Source organism: Corvus brachyrhynchos, unplaced genomic scaffold (assembly GCF_000691975.1).
Source record: "Corvus brachyrhynchos isolate BGI_N302 unplaced genomic scaffold, ASM69197v1 scaffold309, whole genome shotgun sequence".
Lineage (NCBI taxonomy): Eukaryota > Metazoa > Chordata > Aves > Passeriformes > Corvidae > Corvus > Corvus brachyrhynchos.
This window is the reverse complement of record NW_008240227.1, coordinates 1037587-1050524: the sequence shown is the minus strand read 5'-3', so window position 1 is coordinate 1050524 and position 12938 is coordinate 1037587.

Sequence of the window (12938 nt, the reverse complement as noted above, 5' to 3'; positions counted from 1 at the left end):
GAAGGGCGGTGAGGGCGGGAGAGCTGAGCGGCAGGCAGGGAGAGCAGGTGTTCCATGAGGAGATCATCCAGCATTTCACAATCTTGTCTAGTGTGGAGAAGCAATGCTACCAGTGAAGTAAAAGACTGTGGCTCATGTTGCAGAACCCCACGAACTGTGAGGAAAGTGCAGGCGGTAATTGTTGGGTGTTTTGGACACATCCAAAGAGGGTGGCATTTTCCAGCGAAGAGGAAAGGAAAAGTAAGTTAAGAAATGAAAGACATGCATGGTTTCTGGAAGCAGTAACACCAATCCAGGATTTGCTACCGAGTGTATACATAAGGTTTATTTTAGCATGGCCAGGATCCAGCCCTTCACTGTAAAGGCCTTTTTTGCTGTCTCACTAATCAAACCAAACCCTTTCTTTGGGCACCAGGATATCTTCCTTCTTGATCTTCCTCTTACTCTCTTTCACCTCTCTAATCCTCTGCTTTTCCTAGAAATGCCTGTCATTCCTGGGCTGCTCTCCCTTGTTTGGTGAGCTTATCCTTGCTCCTTTTCCAGCAGGTTTACTTCTCAGGTGGAAACAAAACTACCCATATTAATGAAGGCCTTAACATTTTAGCAATTGGTCTTGTAAAGGCAGACAAGTAACAATCAGTTATATTCCACTGTTCTGTTTCCATGGTAGCAAAGTTAGTTCTTTTTCCTCCTACAGTTTGGGAAGTTATATTCAGACCCAGTTCTGGATACCATGGAGATACCAAGTCTTTTTTCAGCTTTCATTTCAAGCCCTTATATGCTCATGGATGAAACTTCCCAATCTTGCAAGTGTTATCAGACCATTTTCTGACATTAAAAATTAATTTATATACCCAGAAGATATGCTTAAAGTTGGTTGCACAATTAATGGGGTTTTGCACTGAATTTATGGCTTTTAGGGTGTGCTTGTGTCTTGTAATTTCTGCTTTTTAATGTGCTGTTTATATGTGCTTTACATTACAATTCTGTGACATATGGTATTTTTAAAAGCCTACATAGATTATACTATCAAAAATGCCATTAAGAGTTGATAGAAAGAAAGTCTTTTTAAGAGGAATTTGATAGGGAAAGGCTCGATGATATTTAAAAACTCATAGATTTTAGTACAATGCTGTTACACAATTTCAAGGTTGAACTTAACAGTCTTACCTGATTTTCTGTATTAATTTCCTCTGCCTTCACAGGTAGAGAAAGATAGATATAGATATCTCACATAATCTTTTATAGATTCATAGGAACTGATGTTCAGTAGAGACTCTTGGGGTTCTTTTTTGCATTTGACATTGATAACTGGCAAGGAAGGGCCAGGACTTTATGCTTGGAGGGGAGACAATAGCCCATAGTGACGTTGCAGGTTTATGCATTCAGGGAACACAAGGGACTCGTGGGGAGAGAGGAGGAATGGGGAGACTGCAGGCAGCCCTTTAAATTGGCCCAGGGGTTGTGTGGGCTGGACTCACACTGCCTGAAAGATAAATGGCAAGTGTTCCTCTAAGCATGGCTCCTGTAAAAAACATAAATACAGCAGTGCCTGGCATTCTTCTTTGCAATGCTGCCTTGCTGCTCTCATGCATAGAGAGATGGCTGATGGTGGGTGCCAGGGTGGGGTCTTTGCAGGCTCTTGTGCAGGGAGATACTCTTGGTTCTTTGGAGAGCATATGCAAAACTTTTGGGTATCATCAGTCTGTAACTTCGAATCCACAGACTCTGTCTGCAATAAGGTGTGGGCCTGTGCTGGCATCTCATGCCAAGCGTGGCATACCAGCCAAGTGACATTTAGGGGAAAAATTGGATGAATAGTTGAGATGCCATCATAAATTGCCCCTCCTCCTTACATGGGAATGTAGGCAGGAAATTCTAACTCTCTGCTTGTGTAGAGAGGAGGAAGGATGGATGGCTTGCTGAAGTGAGGTGAGGCAAGGCAATTCCCAGGAGAGCAGGGAGCAAGGCTTGCTGGAAAGCAGTTTGTAACAAGCATTTTGAACACTGGCTGCAATTTCAGTATCTGGCTTGATTGAGTTGGACTGGACTGTCTCCAGCACAGCTTTGTTGCTTAGATCTCCGCCGTTCTTGATGTGGACAGGTAGCTTGACTGCCAAGATGTGCTTTTGTTTTTAATAAAGTTTAAACCTCTTTGAAATTCCTCAGAGAATGTTTATTCAGCATTCCACAGCTTGTGACTGTCATCATAGCAATATTTTCAGAAAGATGTACCAGAAATGAATACAAGGATATCCTGCACTTCCACGGCCTCTGAGAGAGTGAGAGGATCAAAGGCTGGGATGGGTGCAGGGCAAGAGTGGCCTAAAGGTCTCAAATGCAGAATGAGTGCTAGCAAGATGTTCACTGCACATTTGTGACCTCCCTGAGGCTCAGTCTCTGGCTCTAAGTGCATCATGGCACACACTGGGCAGGTTGGCTGAATGGCTGGTTAAGGTAAGTGGCTGGAGAAGCTATTTTTCAGATTCAGAAAAGCAGAGACAAATGTTCAAGCAAATACAATAACGATGTAGTTTAACCTTCAGTTTGATTATGCCTGATTCAACTCTCCCTTTTTTTAAGCACCAGGAGTTAAATTCTGTGGACACGGTGCACTTTGCTTTGGTGCAATTGAGTCTGGACTGTCATAAATCACTCATCTAGAGAGGCCTGTAGATAATTCCACAGCAGAGGTAATTTTTATTGGCAGGCATGCATTGCAAAAGTAAAAGTGTATTTTTGCTTTTGGACAAGCAATTTAGGAAAAGTTATAAAAAGGAGTTAACTCCATTTGAATGAATTAAGTAGTAAAGAATAATCTCATGCTTTTTTTCCAGCTCCTGAGGAGGTAATCATAAGCTTCTTTGAAGTGTGTAATAGCCTGGAAAGGTCCATGAACACAGGTGGATGCATAGTAAAAATGACAGATTACCTGACAAACATTCTCCTAGTTAATCTTTTCAACATTTGGAAGTTTGGTTAGGAAATGAGAGCATCCATATCAGAGTATTGTAAACCAGTGAATAGAGGTGGGAATTGGGACTGTCAGTGTAAAGTAGGGAGGGCAGCAATGGTGAAATCCAGTCTTTCATGTGTTCTGGAGCAGGAGAGATCTCTTACCACTTTGATTCCCACCCACCTGATTTTGTAGTTCCCAGGAAACTTGCAATCCATTAATTGCTCTTCACTGGGAGTAAATGATCTCATAGGAGTCACTCTGTGCATTTCTTCACTTTTTGATGGGCTTGAGCACGGAGAACTTCTTGGTAATGATCAAATGTTGGAAGCAAGGTTCATTTTATTGCCACTGAAGGGATGTAAAAGGAACCAGGAGCACTCTTCGTGACTGAGGAAGGGTCATTGAGATTAGTTGATTATCTTTTCTTTATATCTTTATCATCTGACTTAACCTACATGAAATACAATTTTTAATAATAAGAACCTATATACACTGCATTAAAATACAATTTTCATGAGCTTCTGTAATAATATATCCTTGTTCAAATACCCTGTATGGCATACAGGATGTTTGTGTGCTCTATTCTATATATATTTCTATATTTATATTTGATAGCAGTCATTGTGTTATGCTAAGTGTTGGCAGGCTGGAGGGAGACCTTTCAGATTTGAGAAGCACCACAGAAAAACAGTTTGAAGCTAAAAGTCTGGTGTTAGACAGAATCGGAAACAATTGTGCATATAGATCCAAAGGACTGGTACAATAGTGGAAAAAACAAGATATGAGAAGTTCTGTTCAGAAACATGTCACTGGCATTGGCAGTTTCCCCAGAGGTACATTAGCATTGTTTTTGTTAAGAAATAGGTGTAGATTGGCCTTCAAGTCCACTCTGATGCTGGAGAGGAACTGAATCCGTGTAGTTCATCCATCTTATGTTGTAAGAAAAAGTGAGAAATCATGGCACTGTCTATTCTGTTCTTGGGAGTCTTTTACACCAAACTGCAAATAGCACCTTCTCCCTCCTCACTCCTGCACCATTACATTTTCTGCATGAGCTCTCTGCCAGCTCCAGTCAGCTCAGTTTTCAGGATCTGGATTCTGGAAAATGGCCTCGGTGTACCATGACTTTTCCCGTGGCAGAAAAGCTGCTTCTAAATCCCTCCTGTCTGCACTGCCCTACATCCTCTCCAGCTGCACCAAGGCACTGTTGGAGGAGAGGATGACACTGTTTTATTCACAAACAGCTGGCCACTGCTGCAGAGGGGACTGGGATGGGGACTTCCTAAATCAGACCTGCTGGAAAGGAAACGTTTGTGAAATCTCAGAGCATCCTGTGATTAGATTTCCCTTTCTGCAGCAGTGTCAGCTTCAGCAGCCTTCTGCTTGCTTCTCCATTCTCCCTAACCCTTCTTCGCATGACAGTAGCAAAGGTACCACCAGAAGTATTTGTGTAACCATGGAGACCAAGTGGAGGAAGCCGATTATGGTAAAAAATAACTCAGGGAAAAGAAGGTTGTATTTTTAACCTGGATTTTTATCCAGTCTGTTCACTGGATGGTCCCTAGGAGAATGTGCACCAGCCTACCTGTCAGGGCCCTACATAAGCAGAAATGAACAGTGAGCTTTTATTTGCTTTCAGCAGAAATGCTCTTGAGACTTTGCCCTCCAAGAACCTTGAAGTGTTTCACTGTACCTGATCATCACTTGCTGTTTGTTTGATGTTTTTTTGTTCAAAATTCAGTTGTTAAGGTCTTTTTCTGTAAGCTTTTGTGCTCTTCAGGCAGTGCCATGCACATGCTTTGTATTCCTGTATTGCCTTTTCCCTTTTGCAGCACCCACTTCAAGCCAATTCACAATTCTCTCACTGTAGCTATTTATATTTGTGTTTTACCTACTAAGAAAGTGTTACAGAAAGAAAACAATATTTAAAGCTGATGTAAATATAGTAAGTCAGTGACAGGCAGAAAGTAAAAAAAAAAAAATAAAACAGACTTGCTTACATTTTGGCCCGTGTAAGCACTGCATAATGGGCTTATCATCCAACATGCATATCCTTGTGTCCCTCTTACATGATGGATAGGACTTCATTTTGCTGATGTGGTGGCACACTCTGGGGACATGGCTTGGGGGGCACAGGGACGTGGGGTCTCTCTGTAAGGTATTGGGGGCCTCCCCGCCTCAAATGCTAAGTACTGTTGTCTGAGTTCATTACATAATCTGCAGCAGAAAATATAATTAAAGTATTTAATTCTTGTAACTAGCATTTCTCTATCTTGTTTGGAAATTTGATAAATATCTTTAAAATAAATCCCAATTTCCAGTTGGGAATTTTTAAAAAATCCCAGCTCTAGTCACAAAGCAGCAGGGCTGCCTTTGCTGCTGCAAAACAGCACTACCAAAATGTTCTCTCCGTGCCATCTGTAGCTGCTGTGAGCTGCTCCAGGCTTGAGTGTCTGTGTTTGTACAGACCTTCTAACCACAACCTCTGCCGTGTACTAATGGTTAAACCTGTTATACTGAAAGGACGGAGGGTGTTGCAGTTGAAGCACACACTCCATGGATGGAGAACCTTCCCTGGATCCACTTCATAGTACTAGGAAATCAGTGTAACCTCTTTTTCTGCTTTCCTCACAATTTCCTGAGGCTGCTTATGTGCCTCACAGGTGTATTATGAGTCTTTAGTTGATACCATGGAAGTCTGAAGCCTCTGGAAAGCAGGACTCCTGTAACTGTTGAGCTCTCTCCCATTGATAATCTGCATATCCCATTAGGAATGATCAGGGTGATACCTTTCTGGTTACTATTGACTGGCTTGGAGCAGGTGCTCAGCATAATCCTGCCAGGTGTTAAGTGCTGTGACATAGCCCCAGAGAAGCATTTAAACACATCCATACCTTCAGCTGTGATTCCAGCAGAATGAAAGGCCTGGAAAAACCAATTGGTACTTTCCAAATGGGTAAGGATAATTAAAGGGAAAGTAACTCCTTCTCTTGTATTTGTAAAAGCAATGTTTCCTTCTGGACTCTCTCTGGTTTTAATTAATTCCTTTTAAATTTTGGTATTTCCTGGTTCGCAGCTTACTCAGCTGTTACAAGGAAAATTAAACATCTTTCTTACTAGTTGTAGTTCGCAGTGTCACAGTCTGACACCAGCTCTCTATATAGCTCTAGCAACCCAACTGTGGCTCAGTATCCAGAAGAAGCAGCAAACCAAACTGTTATTGGGTAGGTGAATCCAGCTAGAAAAGATAGAAAATGTTAAGATTTGTGTCATACCCTCATCATTGTTTTACCACCTCTGTGTGTGGCAGTTTTTCAGCGGAATAATTTATGTCATCCAATATTGTGTGTATTTTAGTGCTCAGTTAATGATGACCTAATATTTCAAACAAAATACAACTTCTGTAATGAGATACCTCGTTTCTGCCAGGATGTTATTAGGATCCCTGCTACAGTGATCTAATGAGATTGACCTTCATTTCATAACAAATTGCTCTCCCCCTGAAACTATTTTTAATAGCCTTCATGTAGGGTAAATAAATGATTCCAGAAATTATAAATTTTATGAAAATGACAAGTTACTTTAAAGTGCTACTATATTTTTACAATGTTACACACCGATTCAGTGCAACATTGTGAAAGTCTTATGTGGCTTTGTCCTCTCTGCCGCTCCGCAAAGAACAAAATTAATGAGTTGAGTTCGTGCTGGGTAGAAGATAAACCCCGTGTAATTGGTAATGCGGCGCTGGTTTGAGCATCCCGCAGGCTCACCCAGAGGCTCCTACCCCCGGAGTGCCATTTGCTGCCATCTCCTGGGCCGTTCCCAAAATTTCAAGGAGACGATCAAATCCGTGCTCTAATAAATTGCTGTTGTCCTGATATTCAGTCGTATAGCATGTGACTTCTGATATATACTTTAATGAGATTGATCCTCTTTGAGGACGTGATGAAAAAGAGGGATCCATATTCTCAGTATTTGTGTTGTCTTATTAGTTGAAGCAGGATGGTTATAGGATTTCAGAGGGAAGATGAGTAGGGTTTGGATACACTTGGCATTATATTTCTAGAAGATAGCAATGCTTTACTATACTGTAGCTATTTTAATCTGAGAAGCCTTCTACCTACTATTTAATCCTCACCACACCCTCAGAAGATTTCTTTTCTTACATGGTAGCACTTCTATGATGTCATATCCACTGTGATACAGAAGATTGTGTATATTTATTTCCCATTGCAAGAAAAAGAAGTGATGTAAAAATTATGTGACTAAATATTTTCTTATTGCAGCTTATATATTACCCCCATATTTTCAGCAGACCTGGATGGAAGTCTCATGTCTGTAAATTCTGTTTCAAAAATCCCAACACCAAAGCTGTTCTGAATAAACAGCTTAAGCAAAAACACAATTTGAGATGAAAAGAGTAAGATGCAAATGAAACTTTAAAGGAAAGCTTTCACAAAAATAACAGTGTTGTTTCCTCAGAGGCCATAGAAGTTCCCACATTAAGATAAAGAACTTTCAAGTCTGTATGTAGAGCACCATCTGGTGACTTGTGCACAGCAGGATCCCAAGGCAGGGATTTACTTACCTTGCCACATTGCAGACAGCGGGGCAGTGATATCCCCCGGCAGAGCTGCTCCTTGTGTTCTCCCTGCCCCATACAACGTACTCACAAATGTACTTTCATCCCTGTGGCCAGGCTTTGGCTGTTGTCACCGTTATTTGTGCAGAGGAGCAGGAGGGCTTGTTTGCTGGTGCTGTGGCCTCTTCCTCATGCCTTTTTAGAGGCAGGCTTTCCTTTTGCCCGGGAAGGGCTCCTGGGGCAAGGCTCACTGGTTACAGTCCTAGGCTTGGGAGCAGGCAGCAAGTACAGAGATGGCTGTTTGGCACCCAGCCTGTCTTGGCTGCCCCTCTTCCTGCCTGGCTGAGACATCCACTCAGTCTGTGCCTTTCACTCCTGCTGCCCACTGTTCCAGTCTGTCCTCTCTGTCGCAGCTGTCCCTGGTAATGCCACAGTCACTCTGCTACAGAACAAGCCCAGGAGAAATGTGTCTGCCTGGCCATTTGGCTGTGGAGTGTGGGTGGTGGAGGCTGCTGGTTGTCGGTGTTTACTTCCACAATATCAATGAACTGGATGATCCAGTTGTAAGCATCGTTCTTGGGTGCCTTAACTATTTGTGAATACATGGATTTTGAGCAGTCTTGTTACAGAAACAATTTGACTTCAAGAGGTTTATTTTTCCTGTAAGCCTAGAGCAAGTAAAAAGATTTGAAGCTTAATTCTCCACTGAATTATACCATAGTACTGTAGATTTCAGTACAGTTCTATTTCATCTTAAACTCAAGGTACTTGACTTGAGTATCATGTTTTCAACCCATAATCCTCTATATCCCACATATCTCAGGCAATCACCTCACATCTGTGGATTTCTGAATCACCTTACTATTGAAAAAATAGATCTTTTTTTCGGTAGAATAACCCATGGACTTAGCAAAAAGATCACGTGTCTGAGTCTAGATACAGCATATGAAGTGCTTCCTCCAGCAGTAATCACACAAATACTTCAGGAATGAAATTCACTACTAAGGCTCTTTTTTTTTTTGATTCCTCAGAGAACAGGTTTTTATAATTTGGCACAGTGAACTGGTTACAAAATCAGTCAATGTTGTATGTGAGAAAGAGAGAAGTGCCAGCAGTTTAGCTGATGACCTGTTCTGCTGAAGCAGACAGGTGTATGTATTTGAGCAGGAAGGGAAGGTTGAGGGTCAGAGATCACACATTTGCCAGTGATACTGCATTCAAATCTCCTTCCCACAGTGTCCAAAGACTTTTGCTTTCTGATGAACTTGCATGGCTGTGAAACCTGCAAGGACACTGGGAGGATATTTTGGAAGGGTAGAGGACTTGCTGAATGTTAGAATATAGCTCCGTACTGAGATTTAATTCGATAAGGGTGAATCCCATTGTAAATACAGAAGCCTGTAAGTAGCTCTGTACACCATTGAGGGTATACATATTTCATCATTTGAAAACTCATATTTTAGTCTTAATTTTTTGTTGGTTTAATCCCTTGGGAACTTCTCTGTAGTGAAAGACATGGCATACATTAGTTTAGGCCTTTAAATTGTGTTTATATATAAACAATAGGGAGAACATGCTACACTACTGTAATTAATTCAGCTTGGTTACAAAGAAACCCCAACAATAAAACAGAGTGAAAAGAGAGGCAAAAGATTGAATTTGGAAATTTCTAACTGTAATAACAGTCCCTCTGAAACACACTAATAAGGCAAGTCCTGACCAAATTGTGTGGATTTATGAGGCAAATGGTTGCAGGGTGTCCAACCACTGAACCTCGGTACCTCCAACTATGGCTCCCACCACAGGGTAGCTTTGCCAGGGATCTGCTGCCTTTTATGAAGAGCTTCTAACTTCTGAATTTTTACAGTTGTTACCAAACAGTTTAGATGTTCTGAGGCTCATGATCATGCTGTTTTACCATTTGATAAACAGCACACACGTAAGAACATGTTACAGCAGCTCCTTTCCTATCTTTCCTTTGCATGCCACAAACAGGGCTCAGCTGTCCTGAACCAGCCTAGCTCTGTGGCCTGCAGTGGAGCTTTCTTAATTTACACTCAGAGCTCCACAGACCAAAAGATGCACCTTTGCAAAATGCACATCTCCATCCCAAATGGAGCCTCCTTGTGCAGGGATCTGCCATATGCAGGGGGATTCTCTGAGTCTGGAGTCCAGGGAGTTGCACACTGAAGTTGGGCATTTGTTCTGACTGTAATTGCAATTGATTTTTAAAATCAGCATGGAAAAGTCATTGTCTTTGATGTAAAACACATCTGCATTTCCCACAAGGAAGGCCTTTTCCAGAGATGTGAAGCATTCCAGAGTCCAGCCATGCATGGTTCAGGGAAGCACTCTGGCTGGTTTGTGTTTGAGAGGGTTGTGTGCAGTTATGGCCTTTATTCTGTAAGTGACCTGCTTGAGAGAACTGTTCTGTATAAGGGCAGATGTTTTGAACTTTGGATGTTTTGGAGAGAGGAGGAAATGCAGTGAAGGATAGAATTAGGTCATAACTTGGTACTGCCAAGCTTTTTCTCTTGATTTGTTTATTGCTTTTTTAAAGCAGGCTCTCACACTGGAAGGAATAATCTTTCCTCTGCACTCACTGGATCAAAGTATAAAGGGAATTCATTGAAATAATAAAAAATTTAATTTTCTATATTTCTATGTGGAAGTATGGCAATAAAGACAAACCAATCTTCTCAGCTCTGTAATTAGCATTTATGATCAGGAGATAAACAATCAATCAAGTCAGTTAAAGCATTTCTCGCAAGCAGTTTAGAGTCTCACTGAAGTGACTGAAATGCAGGGCAACACAAGTACTGCTGTGATGAAATCAGACTCAGGGCAGGAATAGCAATGGGATTGTTGATGATTAGTAGGATAAGAAGTAGGATTAGAAAGACCACTTTTAAAACTGAGGAGCTCAGTTCAGTTCAGAAAACGTCCTGAGCCCACTGATTGCTCCCTGTAGAGAGCAAGCTTGAAATCTTCATTCCCTGTGCTATTTAGAACTAATAAATGCATCCAAATTAGAAGCTAGTGAAGTGCTTTCACATCATATCCCTCATTAAGACACTTTGGGGAGGGGGGAAAAGATAAAATTATTCAAAAGCAATCTTAATAACTGGATGAGTGTATTAAATTTGCCTGCATCCAAAACGTGGCATGGGGCTTTGCTTTCAGGGACTGTGTGCACCCATGCCTGCAGCTCTCTGCCGTAGTGATCACGTACACTTGTGTGTGGGAGGCAGTGGGTGAACAGAGCGCCTTGGAAATCTGGCCTACATTGTGTGAAATAAGAAATTAGCAGAGACTTTGTGGCTCATGTTCTTGCTATTACATTATATCCTCTTTCAAAATTGCTGTGGATTTTGAGCACTTACCCAGCCATATCCACAATAAGGCCCACTTCTCAGATGCAGTTAAAACAAACTGTTTGTACTTTTTCATGGAATAACATGAATTCACAGCCATACCACTGTCTTCCTTCGGCAATTTGGAGATGTAGGAAATACTGCAATCAGATGTTTCTAATTTAATTCAATCCCTCATTAATTTGATCCCTCCTTTAATTCAATCTTGGCCTCAGGACCTAAATAATTTGTATTAAAAATAACATAATGACCACTCTTTCTTTTAATCAATGGGGACTGCTTTAGGCAGGTATTAGCAGATAATCTGATTACTAAATACACGGTGAGTTGGCATTTAGTTAATAACTAACAGGGAAAATCTGGAAAATAATCAAAGGAGAAAAAAGTAAAAAGAAGAAGGATAAGAGAAGAGAGCCTTACAAAGGCATGCAACATTAAAGAAAGTATTATGGAAAAGTTATTTTTGCTGGTGATTGTTACTGGTACAAGCCTCTAAGATGCATAGCCAGTGGTGTCAGCCATGGGCAACAGGCTCAGCCCAGCAGGGGAAGTACTCCAGCATCAGGTTTATGGTAAATCTGACATCTTTTCCCCCTTAGACTTATTTAAACTTACTAATGGGATTTGTAGGTTGGATGCTTAGTGGTATTTGGCAGGCACAGCTCCACTGAACTCTGGCTACACCATTTGCAACCCTCTCTTTCTCTTTGTAGGTAGACACCATTTGCCTGCCCAGTAGCCTTTTTATGGGAAAGATGTTGGGAAAGCCCTTGTTGTCAGGGCTGGCAAGAAAACTTGTGATGCACAGCTAAATCCAGGTCGTACACAGAGCAGCGTGGAGCAGCTCTGCAGTTGCTTCATACCAGCTGGTGGGAAAGTCACCAATCAGGCTCCCTGGCCAGTTCTCTGATCATCACCAGCTGACTTAAGTCACAAGGTCCCCAGTTCTCTGGAGACTGAGAGCTGCCAGCTGCAGGACTGCCAGGTCTGACAGTGCTTGACAGATGCTGACAGGGACTTGCTTTGAGGGGACTGTGCTGCATCTCTCATTTTTTTACAAATACCATCTTGGATCTGCATCTGAAGCAGGTAGTTTGTTGTCCACTATCATTTCTTGTCAAATTGGCAGTATTGCTGTAATGACAGCCCTTCTAGTAAGCCAGTAGTTCCAAAGGAGACTTGGACTGTTATTTTCCACCTGCCTACCCCTCTCCCTGCTCCTGATGCCTGAGTGATCAGGCTGAATGGAGCCCATTAGCAGATGGCATTTTTCCAGTGCAGCAGTGTTAGAAGGGCATGCAGCTCAGCATGAAGAATCCCAAGCTGTAACAGAGAACACCTTTTGCCTACAGCAGGAGAAAGTGCCTTCACAGTTTGCTGTTTTGCAAGTTACCCAATAGCAAAAGGGAGATTTACACAGTGAACTGGCATTTTCCAATGTGCTGTAACTCTCTGCCCAAGTTCCCAGGTTCACTGGAGTTCTGTTCAGTGTATTTTACACTGATGTGCTGATGAAAGGTGTCATGCCATGTCAGAAAGGACCGTGCTCCTCTGGGGGTGGTATGAACTGGATGTGCTCATCACACAAGGGCCTTTGAAGCTTCCAGCAGAGACTGCTTGAAGTCATCAGCATAGTAACACAGCAGATTTGGGAGTTAAGAAATGCAGTGACTATTTCATCCATTTCTGATGGTGTGCCAAGGCATTTGACCACTGGACTCCTATTCATGTTACTGAGGCTCATTCCCAATGTCCTCTTTGTAAAAAAGGCTGCTCAGCAATGCCTGGGAACTAGGCTGGTCCATGTGGGAAAGTTGGTCCAAAGCAGAGTTGTTGTCTGCAAACCAGAGGTATTGACACCTCACTGGAAGACAGAAGAGGATGGCGAAGTGAGAGAGGACCATAGTCTCAGTCTAGATGTATATTGAAGCTGAAATGGGTGTCAGAGCAGCTTCACCTGGTACTCCAGTGGTATAGCTTTGAATCCCTTTCTTTTGAGACCGTAATTTTGTTACTTTTGTGT